This window comes from Myotis yumanensis, unplaced genomic scaffold (genome assembly GCF_028538775.1).
Source record: "Myotis yumanensis isolate MYYU_CA2020_CCGP unplaced genomic scaffold, mMyoYum1.0.hap1 SCAF_8, whole genome shotgun sequence".
Taxonomy (NCBI): domain Eukaryota; kingdom Metazoa; phylum Chordata; class Mammalia; order Chiroptera; family Vespertilionidae; genus Myotis; species Myotis yumanensis.
In genome coordinates this window covers 92282675-92303010 of record NW_027223759.1, presented here as the reverse complement: position 1 = coordinate 92303010, position 20336 = coordinate 92282675, and the positions used below count along the sequence as shown (strand labels likewise).

Below are 20336 nucleotides of genomic sequence, written 5' to 3'. Positions count from 1 at the left end.
TCGATGTTTCTCCCTCTCCCTTCCTCTCTCTCTCAAATCAAGTTTACAAAAAGGTATGTTTGACAGTATAATGCCATTTTTGTTTTAAAACATAGGAATGCAACGTATGAACACGAAGATACATCTTCTCTGGAGGTAACGGTACGAAACGGTTGACAGTGGTTTCTTCTGGAGAGAGGGCCTGGGGTGGGAATAGAAGAGGGTGGCGGGGAGACCTTTCCTTCACGTGTGGCTCCTTTCTGTCACATCCGCTTCTCCCTGTGCACACATTGCTTTCATTCCTTACATCACTGACCCCTGCTCACCGGCTGTTCAGCGCGCTTTAAGCCTGCCCCTCCCCAGGTAACCACCGCCTGCAAAGGTGAGCACAGGCTCAGTGAGGGGGACGGAGGAGCTGAGGGCAGCAGCCGCCCCCTGGCTGGGAGCTCCGTGGCGCCTGGCGTGGCTGTGTACACGGGGAAGGGCCTCTGGGCCCAGATTCTGAGCCCTCCATGCGCCCGATGCAGCCAGCGATGCCTCAGCTCCTCTCTGCAGCCCAGGCCCCAGAGGACACCTCCCTCTGCTGAAAGGGAGTCCTACCCCAACAGGATGGCCCGGCAGGAGGGTGATGTCCACAGGGGGCAGTGCCCATGAAGATATGCCCCTGAGGGCTCCCCTGGCCCAGAGACTAGATGCTCCTGGGTCCTCACCAGGGGCCCTGCTCTTCTGCCCAGGTGAGCGAGCCCAGGGGGCATGTGCAGCCACAGCCCCCAGCCCGTCTTCCCTTAGTGGGCACAGGGCCCGATTGCCGCCACTGCCCAGACCTTGCCGGAGACAGTGTGGAGTGGAGGGACCCCACGCGGGACTGCGACTTTCTTCCCTCTGCCCCTGTGTGCTGCCGTAGCCCAACCATCCCCTGCTCTGCACCCCCTGCTCAGCTCCCCCTGCTCTGTACCCCCTGCTCTGCACCCCCCACCCCAGCCCTGGCTCTGCACCTTCCCCACAGCCTCCTTCTCAGACTGCGCCAACCTGGCTCTTTGGACCTTTGTTCTCCACCTCTGACTCCCTGAGGCCTGTGCCCCGCTGGGGCCCCTTTTCCTTTGCGCAGTCTCACCTGGGCCCCTGCAATGAAGGAATACGCTGCCTGCTGCTTGACTAAGGAAGGAAGACGAGAGGGCTAAAATGGCTCTGGGTTAGAAACTCAACTTCATTCCCAGCTTTTCTTCTGCTACAAACTACCCCAGACCTTCATTCAACATACATTTGCCAAGTGCCGGTTCTCTGCAGCCTGGGGGAGTGAGAATCAGGCGGGAACCCCTGAGGCGGTCCAGCCCCTCCCTCCAGATCAGTGGTTCTCAACCTTCCTAATGCCGCGACCCTTTAATACAGTTCCTCATGTTGTGGTGACCCCAACCATAAAATTATTTTCGTTGCTACTTCATAACTGTAATGTTGCTACTGTTATGAATCGTAATGTAAATATCTGATCTGCAGGATGTATTTAGGAGACCCCTGTGAAAGGGTCCTTCGACCCCCAAAGGGGTCGCGACCCACAGGTTGAGAACGGCTGCTCCAGATGCTCACCGTCCAGTGTCACTGAGCAAAGCTTTACCCACCTCACCTCAGTGTTCTCCCTGTGACAAGCACGCCCACCAGTTCCCCTCCTTGCGATGCAGACTGAGTGGGAATGTGCAAGCCAGAGCCTCACATCACAGACCTGGCACCTGCCCTGCCAAGGATGCAGCAGGTGCAGCAGGGCCCGACAGACACACGGGTGGGTCCTCCTGAGAGGCCCTGGGCCAGCCAGCAAGTGCTCAGGGCCAGTGATGGGCCTCCTGGGGAAGTGCGCACAGCGGAGCGGTTCATGGCGGCGGCGGGGGGGGGGGGGGGGGGGGGGGGGGGGGGCAGGCCTAGAGAGCCCACACAGAGTTTTGGTTTTCTTCACACTAAAATCCTCAACTGAGTTCAGGGGTTTGATGGGTTAGAACACAATTCAAGTCCAGAGCTAGAGAGTGCAACCTGAGGGGAGCCTGCTTGTGGGGAACAAACACCCACTTTAGATTTGGGACAGGGCTCACCCCCGCCAGGAGCCCGACCTCGGCCAGCCCCTACCCATGTCCGTGTCTCGGATTCCTCCTCTGTGGACGGGGACTGCGCGGCCCCTCGGGGGAGGCAGCAGGGAGCCCACGTGGTGGCCCCTCAGGCACCCCTTTTCCCAGTGGAGGCTTGGAGACCAGGCAGGCAGGGTCCAGCCTCCCTCCGGGCCCAGGCCATCCCCAGGGGACTAACTTGATCCTTCACAATTGTCCAGGTGGGCACCCATGGGACTCAGAAGTGCCAGCTCTGTGCTCTCTGTGGGCCCTCAGCTTCCAACGTTTGCGGTCTCCGGGCTGTGACACCATTGTGCGGGCGTGTGCACTGAGATTCATTCCTGCCTGGGGCCACCAGGAGGCTGCTGGGCGGGGCAGCCGCAACCCCCACCATCCCCTCTGCCAGCAAAGCTGCCTGGGGCAGAGGCCAGGAGAGCTGGCCCCCAGCCCGATGGACCAGGCTCCGGCTGCCCTTCCTGGTACCCAGTCAGCTCTCTGCTTCGTAGGCCTGTCCCACCTGCCTCCAGTGAGCCCTTCAGCACTTCCCCACACCTGGCCTCCTAACTTCCCACTTGCCCAGCCACTGTCCTCCTTCCATCCTCCCAGCCCACAGGACTAGGCCTGTAGGCCGCAGCCCCGGCCTCCCACAGGCAGAGGGCCCAGGTGCTCCCTTACCTTGTCAGCTCTCCTTCCCCTCCACCCAGGCCTCTGAGAGAGCAGGGCAGGGAGAGCAGGAAGAAGCAGGGGCCCAGGAGGAAATGGCCCGGCACTCTGGGCCCACGTCATTTATGGCTGGACCTTGTCCTCGGTGCCCAGGCACGCCCACGCCACGGCCTGTGCAGCCCAGAGGCAGGCCTCCGGCACTCTGCTCTTTAACCCGGCCCTTCAGCAGAGTCTCACAGGCTCCTGCTCACAGACCTGTCGCTGGCCATCGCGAAAGCCCTGGTGACAATCAGCTGGTCACTCAGGGCGCTCAGGATCTTCCCAGGCGCCACGGGGACCCCAGGAAACTTTCAGCAGGACCCGTGTCCTGATGTGAGGCACACAAGGAGAGCTGGGGCAGCGAGGAAGCCTTAGAGCAGAGCCAAATGCAGCCGGGCAACTAGACTGCCAGCAGGTCCCTGGGAACAGTAGGCAGGGGCTAGAACAAAGTGGGTGGGGGGTTGCTGTGAGGCAAACACAGGCCCTTCTGAGGGGAAGGGCATCAAGCGGTGCCTCTCTGGAGAGGCTAGGCTGGAGGGCACGGAGTCCCTGGAAGTGAGGCCGAGGGGGAGGGTTAAAGATGCTGGCTCCCTGCAGGCCTGCCTTGTGCGGAGAGGCCTCCGAGGCCCTGCAGCTGGCCGGTCAGGTCCTGCCCTTCACCGGGGTGTGGGGGCGTGGGGGCTGCAGGCAGGGGTGGGGCACTAGCTCTCACCTGTAGAGTTGAGGCCATGCTGGTGGCGGCCCGATGTCAGGCCTCGAGGAGAGAAGCCAAATGCTGGCAGGGGAGCGGAGAGGCCCAGGGCGGGGCAGGCGCTGAGCCCTTCCCTGGGGTTCAGCACTGGGCTGGGTGCTCTCGGCCCTCTGCCATTGCCCTTGTGCAAAAGAAAAAAAATTTAACATTTTTTTCTTTAAATTATATTTTTATTGATTTTTAGAGAGAGAGGGATAGAGAGAAACATTGATGAGAGAGAATCATTGATCGGCTGCCTCCTGCACGCCCCCTACTGGGGATCCAGCCCACGACGGGCATGTGCCTTGACGGGGTATCAAACTGTGACCTCTGGGTTCATGGGTTGATGCTCAAGTGCTGACTCACACAGGCCAGGCTGAGAAAAACAATTTTAATAGTGGGACAGAATATCTGAATAGAGGAAAACAATTTAATACATGTCTTTATCTAGAGTCTGTCTTAAGCAAAATTTAATAGAAATACATTTCAGATACCTACAAACTTGTCTCCTGCTTCTTTATACATGCGACGTTGTCATAATCCTTTTCTTACACTGCACTGAACTTAACCTCCAGGCTTTGCAGACAGCGCCATCCTCCACCCTGCAAGCCTCCATCGTTTGTGAAACCGTCCTTCCTGGATGGACCTCGGGTTGCATCCAGTCAGTCGCCGTCATCTGCAGCACCACAGTGAACAGTGTGTGCGCACAGCGTTGCTGGCACTGCGTCAGCACAGGGCCGTTCCAGAGGGAGCTCGCTGAAAAAAGGCCATGAGCATTGTGTTGCAGGCCTTTCTCAAGTGGCACTTCAAGTCCTCCCCCCAGTGGAAGGTGTGCAGGCAACTGCAAGGGCCTGGCCTGACTGCCGTGTGCCTGGCAGGGACTATTGGACTAGGGTTCACTACAGGATCTTGGTTCTGAGAGGGGGGCAGCTCTCCTGGAGCCGCAGGTTGTCCACTGCTGAGGGGCCCCACACCCTGAAAATCAGAAAGATGGGCTCAGGGCAGTTAGGACAGGCTCTTCCTTGTCACACCTGTGACCAAGCATGGCTCTCCCACAGCCTAATGCTACTTCCATGATTCTCCTCAAGATGCAAATATTCTGCTAACCTTTAAAATACTAGAGGCCCGGTGCACGGATTCATGCACATTGAAAGGAAATTAATTAGAAGAAATATTTTAATATCGCTATTTGCCCTTTCTCTATAATAGAAGAGTCAACCAAATTCGAGATTGACAATGACAGATGGAAATACATGTGTGTGAATGGTGCCAGTGAGAGATTTATATGTATCGTGCATGCGTAAGTCAACTTAGCCTTTTATAGATATAGAATAAACGTGCTTAATTAGACCTGCTTTCTGATGTAGCTAAACTTTTTCCAGCCCAGTGAAGCACCCCAACTTCTCTTTCAGGTAATTGTCAGCAACACAGCAGTAAATATCAATATGAAGCAGATTATTATTATAGATCACACAGGGAGAACAAAGGGTGAAATATTTAACTGCAGCAGTGTTTGACTATATTCTGTGCAGTGAGAAAACCTGCAGTCATTTTCAAGGTCCACCATTTCTTACTTCTTTTCAGTCGGGTCAAGTTTCTAAGCTGTCTACATCTCCATTTTCTGGCTAATGAAAAGAAAATAGGATTCCACCGAGTCTCCTATCTACCTACTCCAGGACTTCTGTGAAGGTCAAATGAAATGAGGCACGGGAAAATGCTTCACAGACATTTGGTTACTGTGTGAAATGTTCCCACCTGGCTATAACGCAAGTCCTGTTCCTGGGCTGAAGAAACTGCAAGGAAGCTAGTTGCTGGGGAGAGGAAGCCGGGCATTGCTACATGATGTCATTACCCGGACAGTCAGACACTTAGCATATTAGCCTTTTATATATATATATATGTTTCTGAGTTGAGCCAAAATGCCTCTATGGGACAACGTATGTTTCATTCCATTTCTGTCCAAGGATGGAACCCATTGCTGTGTTGTCATAGCAACTAAAGTGAGCATTTCATTTCAGCTCTACCAATGCATCATCAAGTGAACTGAACTTCCCTGCTTCCTGGTGGCCCTTATCTTCCCATCTAGCCTATAGCAGACAAGTTATCCATTAACCCTATAAAATAGCAGAGTGGCCAGCATTGAGCTCTGTCACTGAGCTACTCTCCAGAGAATTTTAGAATTCTGTTTCAAAGAAAGCTAGCATTTCATGAGAGCCTTCAATGTGCTGGGCTCTTCGTATGTGCCATCTCATTCAACCTTCATCAAAACTCTACAAATTAGGGGTGTTATCTTCACTTCATAGTAAGAAGGTTAAAACCAAAGAGTTTAAGAAACTTGCTTAGGTCACACAGCTAAAAGTGGTGAGGCAGTATTTGAACCAAGTCCATCTGATTCCAAGGCCAGTACTCATTGTGCTTCATGACACCACACCAACCTTCATACCTACCAGGCTCCCTGCTCCCCCTGCCCAAGGTTGAACGAGACATCCTACTTTTAAAGATTTGCAAGGAAGGTGCTTTTCCACCTTGCTTGCTCTAGCCCAGGATATGAAGGGCCTTTCCCTTACATTGCCATGGTCTCCAGTGTGAGGGCAGAGGGATATCCCTGGAAACATAGCTGTGCACAGTACAGAGCTACTCTTCAGAGAATCACAGGGCATGATCTATTTGGTAGCTTAGAGCTTCTCAACCTTAGCACTGTTGAAATTTTGAACTAGATTATTGTTTGCTGGGGGACTGGCAGGAGCTGCCTGTGCAGTGTAGGATGGCCTCCACCCACTAGATGCACCCCCCAGTAATGCGATCAGAATGTCTCTGTATACTGCCAAATGTCTCCCGAGGGAACAAGATTACCCCCAGCTGAGAACCAATGTAGAGCTCACAGGTCCAGGTGTAGTCGAGGCTGAGGGAAAGAGGAGGCCAGCAAGGGCCAGAATGGGCTGTTGTCCTGGAAGAGATGCCCACAGAGTTGGTCTCCTCAAATGGCAGGAAGATGTGGCTCAGAAGGTGTGGAGGGTGCAGGAAAGGGACTATTGGACTAGTGTTCCCTACAGGATCTTGGTTCTGACATGCCACGGAAATGACCGTGTCATCAGGCCAGCCAGAGTACTTCATCCTCCCTGCACCAGCAACTGGGCAGAATTCGGATCCAAAGTCCTGATGGGTCAGGGAGGCCATCTCAGTCCACCCTCTCAATCCAGGAGGAATGACTCATTTATGATTGTGCGTTATCATCATAACCCCTCTGAGAACCACCCCCGCCCCCAAGAGGTTTGTCCATGGCAGCAGGAGGGGCCCACTTCCTCCTCTCTGGAGAGCTGTGAACATTCCAGTGAATAAATCTCAGTTTTGGGCCCTGGCATTTAAACCTAAGCAACAAATCATAGACGGGCTTGTGCCCCAGGACCAGGGTCAATGATATCCTGGTGACTAGTTTGATTGCCCTGGGGAGGCTGAGTTAGCGTGAGGGTAAAACAAAACTTGATTATGTGCCAAACTCAATAAACCAAGTAAATGATGCTGATGGGTCTGATTGTGATGGTGATAATGATACTTTGTTTAGCTCTTGGGAGAGGTTGAGCGTGAGGAGCTCATTGATAAAAGTTTCATTTCTGGGAAAAGAAGCATTAGGATGGATTTCTTAACTCCTGGATGTAATGTTCTTTGTCACCACAATGAGTTTCTTTTTCTTCCTGGTCCCATAGATGGGACCTACTTTCCAGCCTCAATCACATTTAGGGGTAGCCATGGAATGAGGGTAATAAGTCCCATTTGCAAGCTAGGCTCATTAAAATCTCCTGTGCCATCCTGTACTTTCTTTCTTCTCCCCTCAGCTGGTGGCATACAGAGCATCTAGCAGTGGATTCTAAGGCCCTAGGGAATGATGGAGCCACGATATGGAAAGAGCCTGGATTCCTGAATGACAGCAAGGAACAGAGTGCTGCCAGTGAAAATCATGTTCTTTCACAGAATCTCAAGGAAAACATTTCAAGAGAACCACAGGTGGGGGGGATGTGGTATGGTAGGGTTCTAAGGCTGCCCCTGGGTGCCCAATGTTTCATCTCCATCTATCCCACCACAGAAAAGGTCCAGCCTCATCTTCATCAAGGCCAAAACAAAGGCCAGTGTCCAACGATCCTGTGCCATTGGTTTGGCATCAGCAGTCTTAGACCCTGTCCAGGTAGCATAGTGCTGTTCTTGGCTGCGATCCTGCTGTGCTGCTATACCCAGGCTCCTTCTTGGACCCTGCATTTGGAGTCTGCAGAGTTGGCATGCCTGCTGAGGCCACATGGTTGCTAAGGAAAGAGAATGTGCCAATGGCAAGTGCAAGTTACTGGGAGAAAGAAAAGAGGGGCTTTGTCTTTATTAGGCTCAGGTTATATTATCTCGGGCTTGGAACAGACCAGGCATGTTTTCAAACTAATGTATCAACTTCCTGTGGATGAAAGGGGCCACATGCTAACCTGACAGCTCAGGGAAGGCCGGCATGGCGGTCTTGCAAACTCAGAGACCGAAAGTAACCACAAAGGATGGTCTGAAATTAAACTTGAACTAAAAGCAGTGATGGTGTGTAATCACCTCCTAGGCCCGTATGGTCACTGACAAGGTCAACCTTTACCTTAGCTGAGCCTATCTGTCTTTTTGCCTCTATAATAACACACCCTTGAAATGTCTGGGTAACTTGTAACTTCCCTTTTTCTGGACCCCTTAGGGCACAACCTAATGTGCTGGGTGCCAGGACAGAGACCACAAATTCCTTCATTATCATGCTAATTGTTCCTGCACCCACCTAAGTGTGTGTCTATCATTTTGCTTTTTATCCAATCCCAGGGGTTCCCCCTCACCCAGCTTTGCTTTCTCCCGCCTCCACCTCTCTAGTCTATCACCAGTGGATTTCATGTCACCCACCTACGTCCCTCCTTTGATTGCAACGTATAAATACAGATGTAACCCGCCATTCTCCAGAGCATTATCCCAATCCGTTGAAGTTCTGCTTCCTGGCAATTGTTGACAGATTGGCTCAAGTAAACTCACAAAAATTCTTTACAGGTTTGAATGTTTTTATGTAAATATTCCTAAGCTTTGGGGGTCTTCTGATGGGCCCCCTGCCCCCAACCTATCCATTTCCTAGATCTTCCGGAGTCCTGTGTCCTGTCCAATTAGATCCCTTTCCCAGGCTAGACTGACAGGCCTCCATGGTCGCCATGTTGGCTCTTATTGCACATGTGTTCACCTCCTCCTTTATTATTCTACCCCTTCCCCAGAAGTCTGCTGGGACAGACAGGTGGTTCCCTGGGGAGTGTGGGGAAGCTGTACTTAACTTCCTGGAGAATCAAGCAAGCTTCTGCTCTCTAGTTTATTATGCTTAATAATGACTGGTTCTCTTTTTTCCTGCCTTCATTAATATTTAGCTCCTATGATAACAAGAGTACCACCTCCATCCCTTGTAAATGAGCATTTGTACCACTGACACAACTGCTCATTTACAAGAGCAAGAAATAAACTTTCTGTGTCAAGGCACTGAAATTTATTGTGCTGTTATAACAGTTAAACCACATGATTAAAACATGACCCCTTTCCCATCCAAATTTTCTTTTGTCTTCCAAATACAGTTCAAATATTCCTCTCCCAGGAAGTTGGCCCTGAGTACCACAGTTAATTCTAATCTCAACCTCCTTTAATTCCTATAGCACTTGTTACTCAAAGCACATAATTTACCTCGTAGCGTGTATTTTTTTCAGAGTAGGACTTTCTGATGGGTTGTAAGCTTCTCAAGGCAAGAATCATATGTTACATTTTTTATACCTTCGCAGTGCCTAAGATTAATAATGATAATGACTATCATATATATTATGTCCCAGAAATCATTATTTACATATAAACATATTTAAGTCTACTATTACCCTCAACTTCTAGATGAGAAGCCTGAAGCACAAAGAGATTAAGTAACTTGCCCAAGGTCACACAGCTAGAAAGTGGCAGAGCCAGGATTCAAATCAATGAACTTGAGTAATAAATGAGCTTCCAGTAATTAAACCATCTTAACCACAATTGTTTCAGGAATATGAACTTGTATGTCCAGTGAAACTGCAGCCCCTTTGGGGCAGGGATGAGTGGTGTCCATCTCACCTGTTGCGATATCTGAAGCTGGCCAGGTGCAGAGGAGCTGCCCCCCCCCCCCCCACCCCTGCTGACAGAGGGACCTGCAGGCCCGCTGGGAGCGAATGGTGCAGCAGGGTGTGGCAGGGCAGGATTTCCTTTCAGTGCTGGCATTTACCATTCAGAGCCCTGGAAAGTGTCAAACAGTCCATGAAAGCTCACTGCTGCTAGAACCCTGCAGTCATTCTTCAAACGAAACCGGGGTATTTGTGATATTGAATGGACCAGAGAAGATGTGTGATATATCTGTGCCTCTTTCATAACCACACGCATGCACAGTAGTGGTAGAGACGGCAATACACCTGGATTGTAGAGGGTCGGTCGGGATGCCTTATGGATTCTAATAAAATGTCTAGTGGCTAGCAAACACACAATTGAAAAAAAAGAAAAAGCTCACTGCTGCTTTAAGCTGGTTTTGAAAAACAAACAAACAAACAAACAAACAAACAAAAATTGAGGGAGAGAGAGATAGAAACATCAATGATGAGAAAGAAGCATTGACAGGCTGCCTCCTGCACGCCCCAACTTTTTTTCTGCATAGTCCCTAAACTAGATATACACTCCTAGTCTCTTTTCCTAAATCTGCTCTTAATAGCACTCTTTCCAGCTTTGTGTCTCCTGTTAAACCTAGACCCGAGAACATAAGCTGCCTTCAAATACAACAGTGGAGCCAAAAGGGAGCCCAAGTCTTGAGGTGGTCTGTTGTGAAAGCCCCTCGATGATGCGTCACACAGTCACTTGCGTGGTGGGGTTGACTGAACCTCTGCTGCACAGCAAACCACTCCGGGCTGCAGGGTCCAGGGAGGGCCCACACCTCCCCACACCTCAGTGCTGGCACACACAGGACAATGGAAAGAATGGGCCAGGGAGTACTCTGCTTGCTTGTTTGTTTTTAATGAAAGAATTCCACAATCTCCTCTCAGAGGCTGGACTTAGTGACTCCCTTCTGTAGATTAAAGTATAGAAAAAGAAAAATAGTAACTTGACATTAGAAAATCCTAGAAGACACTACTCTAACCAAATGTTATGCCCTGAATGTGTTCCCCAAAATTTGTATGTTGAAGTCCTATCCCACAGTACTTCAGGATGTACTGTATTTGGAGTTAGGACCTTTAAAGAAGAAATTTGGATTAAATGAGGTCATTAGGGTCCCCCCTAGCCCAGTATTACTGATGCCCTTATAAGAAAAGATCAGGATCCAGGCATGCACACAGGAAGGACCATGTGAAGATAGAGAGAGAAGGTAGCCATCTATGAACCAGGAAGAAAGCCTTAGGAAAAACCAACCCTGCAGCCACATCGATCTTGGACTTCCAGCTTCCAGAATTGTGAGAAAATAAATCCCTGGTGTTTAAGCTCCCACGTCAGTGGTTTTGTTATGGCAGCCCAAGCAGACTAACATATCAAGTGATCAAGTTTAATATTTCCTGTGATAAGTCACCTTCATATGCTGTGTTAAGAGGGGTACTTTACTTCTGTGGAATTCTTCCTCAAACCCATAACCCCCAGTCTAATCATGAGAAAAACATCAGGCAAAGCAAACTGAGGGACAAAATATCTGACCAGGAGGCCTCAAAACTATCAAGGTCATGAAAAACAAGGGACGTTTGAGAAATGTCCTAGACCAGGGGAGGCTAGGGGGACTTAACGGTTAGAGGCAACGTGTTGTTCTCCTGGATGGGGTTTGGGACACAAAAGGACATTATTAGAAAAACTTCCGGAAACCTAAATACAGTCTAGAGCTTTATTCTTTGTTAAGAAACCAGTGTTGGTTTCTTGGTGTTGACAAATGTAATGACAAATGGTAATATTAGATGCTAATACTGTATTAGAGGAAACTGGGGGAGGGATATATGGAAACTATACTATTTTAGCAAATTTTTTTATAAATCTTCAATTATTACAAAATTCCAAAATTAAAAGTCTATTAAAAAATAAAGAATCCAGCCCAGCCGGTGTGGCTAAGTGGTTGAGTGTCGACTCATGAACGAGGAGGTTAGGATTCAATTTCCTGTCAGGGCACATGCCCAGGTTGGGAGTTCCATCCCAGTAGGGGTCATGCAGGAGGCAGCCAATCAATGACTCTCTCTCATCACTGATGTTTCTATCCCTCTTCCCCTCTCCTTTCCTCTCTCTGAAATCAATAAAAACGTATTTTAAAAATAAAATAAAAGAATCCATTTAAGCCCGTTTAAAATTCTTTACACCTATACCAAGGAGTAGAACTGCTGGATCATCTAGTAATCCTTTTTCACCTTTTGAGGAACAACCAAACTTTTTCACAATGGCTGCACAATTTTACATTACAACTGTATGAAGATTTTAGTTTCTCCACATCCTCACCAACACTTGTTGGTTTCTATGATTTTTATTATTGCCATGCTAGCTGATATAAAAGTGGTATCTCGTGCTTTTGATTTGCATTTCTAGTGACTAATGATGCTGAGCATCTTTTCATGGCTTTATTAGCCACTTTTGGATCTTCTTTGGAGAAATGTCTCTTCAAATCCTTGACACATTTTGAATTGGGTTGTTTGTCTTGTTGTTACTGAGTTGTAGGAGTTCTTCATATATTCTAAATACTAAGCCCTCATCAGATATGATTTGCAAAAATGTTCCCCCATTCTGTGGGTTGTCTTTCCACTCTCTTGATAGTGATCATTTGATGCACAGAAGGTTTTAGATAGAATAAAGTACACTTTATCTTTTTTTCTTTTGCTGCCTATGCTTCAGTTGTCATAGTTAAGAAACCATTGCTAAATCCAAGGTTATGTAGAATTGCTTCTATGTTTTCTTCTAAAAGTTTCATAGTTTTAGCTTTTACATTTAGATCATTGATCCATTTTGAAATATTTTTGTATATGGTATAAGATAAGGATCCAACTTCATTTTTTGTAAATGGATATTGTTTTTTAGCATCATTTATTGAAGAGATTGTTCTTTCCCTATTGAATGACCTTGGTACTCTTGTCAAAAAACAGTTGATTATAGAAGTAGGGTTTATTTCTGGATTCTCAATTCCATTTCATTGGTCTACATGTCTATCCTTATTCAAATGCCACACTGTTTTGATTAATGTAGCTTTGCAGTAAAATTTGAATTCAGAAAGTGTGAGTCCTCCAACTTCCTTATAATTCAATACTAGAAGCCCAGTGCACAAAATTCGTCCACTTGCAGGGAGGTGTCCCTCAGCCTGACAGTTGGACATCCTTAGCACTGCCGAGGTGGCTGTCGCCACCACCACTACACTTGCCAGCCATGAACCCAGCTTCTGGCTGAGTGGGCTTCCCCGTGGGAGCGCACCGACCACCAGGGGACAGTTCCTGCGTTGAGTGTCTGCCCCCTGGTGGTCAGTGAATGTCATAGAGACCAGTCATTCAGCCATTTGGTTGATTTGCATATTAACCTTTTATTATATAGGATTGTTTTTACTTTTTGAGAGTCCCTTGAAATTCTATATAAATTTTAGGATGAGTTTCCCATTTCTGCAAAAAATGCCATTAAAATTTTGATGGGGATTGCATTGAATCTATAGATCATTTGGGTAGCATTACCATGTTAAGAATATTAAGTCTTCCAGTCTATAAACATGGGTTATCTTTTCATTTATTTACATCTTTTTTAATTGCTTTTAGCAATGTCTTCTGTTTTTTACACTTCCTTAGATAAACTTATTTCTAAGTGTTTTATTATTTATGATGCTATTATAAATTGAGTTATTTTCTTAATTTTCTTTTTATATTATTCATTACTGATACAAAGACATAACCTTAATTTTTTGTGTTAATTTTGTTATCTTACAACTTTGCAGTTCATAACAGTATTATTCACAGTAACCAAAAAGTGGAAACTATTCAAGTGTTCATCAACAGAAGAACAGATAAAAATACAATTGAGTATTATTTATCTACTAGAGCAGTGGTTGGCAAACAGCGGCTCGCGAGCCACATGCGGCTCTTTGGCCCCTTGAGTGTGGCTCTTCCACAAAATACCACGTGCAGGCGTGCACGTACAGTGCAATTGAAACTTCGTGGCCCATGCGCAGAAGTCGGTTTTCGGCCTGGGCCAGTCATTGTCATGATTTAATTTTATGGATATTGTAAGGTAAATTGTAAGGAATTTAATTTTATCAATAAATAATACGGTTATTAAGTATGATATCAAGTTTTATTCAAAGTACCCATAGTTTAACTAAAACTTAAAACTTTAAGTAAAGTTTATTAAGTTAATTTTAGGGAACGTTGTGGAGTGAAAGAAGATGTAGTGTCGAGGATTGAGAAAGGTATGTTGAGATGGTTTGGACATATAGAGAGGATGACCGAAAGGAGATAGACGAAACAAGTATACAAGACGAGTGTGGATGGGAGAGTTGGAAAGGGTCGACCTCAGCGAATGTACCTCCATCAGATTGAGGACGTTTTTAGCAAAGGCCAGTTTAGGAGTACCCTAATTAAGTTAATAACAATGTACCTACTTATATAGTTTAAGTTTAAAAAATTTGGCTCTCAAAAGAAATTTCAATCCTTGTACTGTTGACTAATGAGTTTGCCAATCACTGTACTAGAGGCCCAGTGTAGGAATACGTGCACCAGTGGGGTCCCTCAACCTGGCCTGTGGGATTGGGCTGAAACCAGCTCTCCAATATCCCCTGAGGGGTCCCAGATTGCGAGAGGGCAGAGGCCAGGCTGATAGACCCCACCAGTGCATGATCGGGGCCGGGGAGGGACGTGGGAGGTTGGCCAGCCAGGGAGGGACCGTAGGAGGGCTCCAGGGCTTGTCCGGCAGGACCCCAGCAGCAAGCTAACCTACCAGTTGGAGCGTCTGCCCCCTGGTGGTCAGTGCACATCATAGTGAGCTGTTGAGCAACCTTAGCATATCATTAGCATATTATGCTTTGATTGGTTTATCAGATGACTGGACACTTAGCATATTAGGCTTTTATTATATAGGATTAAAACTGACATCTTGACACATGGACAAACCTTGAAAATATGCCAAGTGAAACAAGCCAGTTATAAGAGGACAGATATTTTATTATTCCACTTACATGGAATGTCTAGAATAGGCAAATTCATGGAGAAAGAAAGCAGATTAGAAGTTACCAGGAGCTGTGGCGAAGGAAACATGGGGAGTTATTGCTTAATGATTACAGAATTTCTATTGGGGATGATCAAAACTTTGGGAAATAGATAGTAGTGACGGCTGCATGACATTGGGAATGTGATTAATGCCACTGAATTGTACACCTGCCAGTGGTTAAATTGACAAGTTTCATGCTGTATATATTTTACCACAATAAGAACAGTTTAAAAAATAAGGACTGTGAAGATCACTTGGTCCAACCGTGGTTCCAAAACTGAATCTCTTTATGCCACACCAGCAGCCTCTGTCTGCACACTTCCACTGATGTGGAGCTCACGACAAAACAAAACTAAAATAAACTAAAACTAAGACAAAGCATCGTTCTGTAAATGGAATAATTCAGACACACATAAAATCCTGCATCGGAGTGGGGGTCTGCTCAGGCAGGGCACACATCTACGGCTCTCTATAAGGCGAGACCAGAGCGCATAAGGACATTCTGCCGTCTTCCAGCCTGCAGACAGGCCCACTCATCGCGACTCGGCCCGGGTAGCTCAACACCACTGGCGACTGAAGAAGAGCATTTCCAGTTTGCAAATTATGGGCTGTAACCTATTAGTGGCCTGTAAAGTTGATTTAATGTGCCATGACAATTAAAGTCGAGAAGAAGTTAGCATGTGGAGCAAGAGTAAGTACTATATGTAATTAAAAACTTAAAACCTCATTTCCACCTCATTTCCACCCTCCCTTTCCCACAGCAGACAACCAATACTTTTTTTCTTACACAATTTTCAATTTTTTTAAGTATATAATAAAATAACATAAGCAACAAGAAGCATTTTATCCTTCCTTTTTCACAAAAGAAGGCATACTCTAACACTATTCTGCACTTTTCATCTTTTACTGAATCCAGTTCAGGAATCTTTTTATATCAGTACATAAAAGAGTTTCCTCATTTTTTGTTATAGCTACATAACATTGCATTGTACAGATGTATCATAATTTTGTGATCATTCCTGTTTGGACACTTAGGTTATTTCCAATGTTTTGGAAATAGTGCTGCAATTAATAATTTTATAGATACATCATTTGTACATGGTGAAGTATATTTGTAGAATACATATTCTGAAGTGAAATTGTGGGCCAAAAGGCATATACATTTGTAATTTTTTTCAGTTTTCATAAAGGTCTATTGCTGGGTAGTGTATTCAACAGTTAAATACATTAAGTGATGTGTAAGTGGCTGCAGGACAGTGCATTGGTAACTGGATACGTAACCAACTAGAAACCAGAGAACAAGTAACTGTCTAAATATTTAAAATACAGCTCTTATTTAGATCATCCTTTGTTTTGATCACCTTCTTGGCGGGGGGTGGGGGAGGGCTGCTGGTCACACTGGAAATACATTAAGGCCAAATCTTCTGATATTCATTCCCAGAGGTTTCTTTCAGCTGGGTTAAGTCTCCAACTCCAGGGCAAGCCTAAGTTAGTGGCCTCCACACGAATGCTCTTCCCACCTACCAGAGCAGGCAGTATAAGCCTCACACCAGGCCTCAGGTCTGAGTGTAGCCCACTCCAATTAAACTAGCATTGTTGACATTTTCAGAAATGGAAGCAGTGGGATCCAACTGATATTTCACTGCAATGCCAATGCAGTTGGTACCTGAAGTCCATGCAAGGTTTACTGAAGTGTCAAGATCTTCATATACTTTCTGATAAATTGAGCCTCCAAATTCTCCCATCATTGACATCAGTGTGCAGCTGGAAGTCCCCAGTCCTGAAGCCCACCGCAAAGCGAGTCCTTGTCAGCTTTGATCTGGCACTGTCAAGGGTCATCTGGTACCCAGCAAGCCAGCCCTCACAACCAGAGACAGATGAACTATGGATCGCAGGTCCAGCACAATCAAAGTCAACATCACATCCAAGGTTTACACACTCCCTCTTGTGAGAAGACTTGATTTTACCACTTTTCTTTCCCGGGCTTGGTGAAGAGGTGGTATTAAATGTCAGTTTCAAACTGTGACAAATCTAGTCTTCAATTGAGATTTCTGTTCTCAGTGTCGTCAGTGTCCCATTCCCTGTGAAAGGAGGCCACATTCACACCATTTATGTTAGGTCTCCAAGGTCCCAGTAACTTTACCAGTGTCTGTATGAGATGAACCAGGTGTTGAGAATTCCATGTGACTGTATAACTTTGTTTTACACCCAGTTTCATCAACCCAAAACCAAATTCGTTTTTGAAAAGATTTCTAGCATGTGCAGCTCTATGTGCTGGTGGCCATGGCAAGGCCGTGGGGAGGTGATAGGGGCTGGCTGGGGGCCAGGGGGGTGGGCTGCAGGGCAAAGAGAAGGAGACACCATTCCGCCATCTGTCTTCCTCCCTCCAGGAACTCCTATTGGTAACTTTTATAAATATTTCCAAATTGCTCTCTGTAGACGGCTGCAGCAGTATACTCCCACCAGCGCCTCTGGGTCCCTTCTCCATGTCCTTCGTCAATGGAATGTTACCAGACTTTTGCAATCTGAGAAGTGAAAAATAGTATCAAGCCCTAACCGGTTCGGCTCAGTGGATAGAGCGTCGGCCTGTGGACTGAAGGGTCCCAGGTTCAATTCCAGTCAAGGGCATGTACCTTGGTTGCGGGCACATCCCCAATAGGGGGTGTGCAGGAGGCAGCTGATCGATGTTTCTAACTCTCTATCCCTCTCCATTCCTCTCTGTAAAAAAATCAATAAAAATATATTTTAAAAAAAAAAGAAAAATAGTATCGATATGATTTTTAATTTGCTTTTATCTCATTTATTTTAGGGTGAATATCTTTTCATGGATCTTAGATCCATTAATAGTTTCTTTTCTGTGAATTGCCATATCCTTTGCCCATTTTTCCATTACGCTTCTTACTGATTTCTAGGGGCTCTATATTAGTTAGGGAGAGATCAGCCCTTGGTCTATGATAGGAGCAGAAAACATTTTTTAAAATTTCCTGTTCATTTATCTTTTGGTGTTGTTAAGCTGTGTTGTCTTTACCATGCATGCTTTTTTTAAAGTGTTTGTTTTTATGTAGTCAAATTTGTCAGGCTTCCATGGCTTTTCAATCTTTGCTGTGAAGTCATTTTCCCTCCATACTATCAAAGAATTCTTGGGTTGTTTTTTTGGTGTTTCTTCTTCACTCTTTTGGGGGTTCACATAAAGCTATGCCATTTATAGCAGGCTATGACTTTTGATACTTAATAAATTCTGCACATCTTCCATGTGAGAGCTAAAGATCCACTTCAACTGTATTAATAGCTGCATAGTGTGCCGTGGCACATTATTCATTATCCATTATTAACCCTTTGAGTGCTAACCAATATCCTAGGAACTATGGTAAAATTGCCAAGGCATTTTTGCTGATTTTACAGCAGTTTAGGAAAAAAATTATGAATCGCAAGTAAATGAAGTTACATATTCAAAAACTTAAGGAAACCTTAACTACATTTGTTTTCATCTTTGACATATATTGATTGCTGATCCTATCTAATAATAGACAAACATGGTAATTGACCATAACTTTGCTACGCCTCCCATTGGCTAATCAGCACAATATGCAAATTAACTGCCAACAAAGATGGCGGCTAATTTGCATACTGTAGGCAGGGCGGGACAGCGCAGCCACCAGCGCAAGAGCCGCCATCCAGGCCCCGTGTATGACCCCAGAAGCCGCCCAGAAGCCGGTGATTGGGGGGAGATGGGGGTCCCCTGCCCAGGCCTGACACCTCTGGAGGAGGCGTCAGGCCTGGGCAAGGGGCCGATCGGGCGATTGGAGGGTGATGGGGGTCGATGCCTCTGGCGGAGGTGTCAGGCTTGGGCCGGGGGTCAAAGCCGGTGATTGGTGTGAACTACAGAGGAAACACCTTTTCTGACCGCTCATTGGCTAAGCTCCCTGTATGCCACTGGTAATATTCTTTGTAACTTGGGTAATAAGAATCCAAAAAGGTGATCTAGGGTTTTTCACCACACTCCCGGCAAAAAAAAAAAACCAAAGGTGCGCTGCTGGAGGGCTAAGAAATGTCATATCCTGCCCTAGCCGGTTTGGCTCAGTGGATAATGCCTTGGCCTGCCAATCGCGGGGTCTGGGTTCAATTCTGACCAAGGGCATGTACCTAGGTTGCAGGTTCCTCCCTGGCCAGGGCCCAGGTCAGGGCTCATGCAGGAGGCAACCAATCAAAGTGTTCCTCTCACTTTGATATTTCTCTCTGTCTTTCCCTTTCTCTTCCACAGTCTCTAAAAATCAATGGAAACATATCCTCAGGCGAGGATAAAAAAAATAATAAAAAAATTATTATTATATGAAAGACACATCTTGAAAATGCCTAAAGAAAGTTGTCATGTTTTCATGGTGAAGGGACTGGAGTCTGTGTTGATGAAAACACCTTGGTGGCTGCGGTGACTGGCAGTGGCTGCAGCAGCGGGGTGATGGGGCTGGTGCTTTCCCCTGATCAGCCCAGTCGCCTCCCACAAAGGGAGGCCAGATTGCGGCTTAGGCCTGCTCCCCAAGGGGAGCAGGGAGTGGGCCTAAGCGGTCACTAGGACATCCCCTGAGGGCTCCCAGTATGTGAGAGGGGGCAGGCTGGGCTGAGGGACACCCCCCCCCCCCATGCACGAATTTCATGCACTGGGCCCCTAGTACACTGCTGGTGGGAATGCAGACTGGTGCAGCCATTATGGAAAACAGTATGGAGTTTCCTCAAAAAATTAAAAATGGAACTCCCATTTGACCCAGTGATCCCACTTCTAGGAATATATCCTAAGAAACCCGAAATACCAATCAGAAAGAATGTATGCACCGCTATGTTCATAGCAGCACAATTTACAATAAATAGCTAAGATCTGGAAACAGCCTAAGTGCCCATCAGCAGATGAGTGGATAAAAAAGCTGTGGGACATTTACACCGTGGAATACTGTGCAGCAGTAAAAAGAAGGCTCTCTTACCCTGTGAGACAGCATGGAGGGACCTGGAGAGTATCATGCTAAGTGAAATAAGTCAGTCAGAGGAGGACAAGTCATCACATAATCTCACTCTTATGTAGAATCTAAGTAACAAAATAAACTGATGAACAAAGTGGACCCAGAGACATGGAAACATGGAACAGAGTATGGAATCTCAGCAGGAAGGCAGAAGAGGGTGGGTGGGTAGGAGGTAATCAACCAAAGACCTTGTATGCATATAAGCATGGCCCATGGACACAGACAATGGGGCGGTGAGGGCCTGGGGCGGGAGGTGGGGTGGGCTCAAGGGGGTCAATGGGGGAGAAATGGGGACATATGTAATACTCTCAACAATAAAAAATTGTAAAAAAACATATTCCAACCCAAAGCATTTTTAAAGCATTCATGATAGTTCAGAGACCTTTTTAAACTATTTAGGCTAGGGCTCCATGGTTTCCACTGTCCGTATTTTATCACCATCCCAGGCTCAGACCAAAGTGCTCATATAAGACAGAGCTAAGTTAGTTCTGAGGTTCTGACTTTATTTTTATAACAAGAGCCTTCTACATGTTAGGCATAGCTCCTGCTTACCCCTCACAACACACCTATGAGGCATACATTCTAATC

General features: G+C 46.6%; 1 protein-coding gene and 1 pseudogene across 1 annotated transcript in view; both read right to left on the bottom strand.

Moving 5' to 3' along the window:
- Window positions 1–2829, bottom strand: part of MYO7B (myosin VIIB) — a 95563-nt gene extending 92734 nt beyond the window's left edge. Inside the window, 1 exon segment of the mRNA XM_070423189.1 lies at window positions 2745–2829. The gene's annotated coding sequence lies outside the window, so the exon portion shown is untranslated.
- A 13369-nt stretch (window positions 2830–16198) lies between these two features.
- LOC139015829 (voltage-dependent anion-selective channel protein 2-like) lies at window positions 16199–16922 on the bottom strand (annotated as a pseudogene).
- Window positions 16923–20336: the final 3414 nt, after the last annotated feature.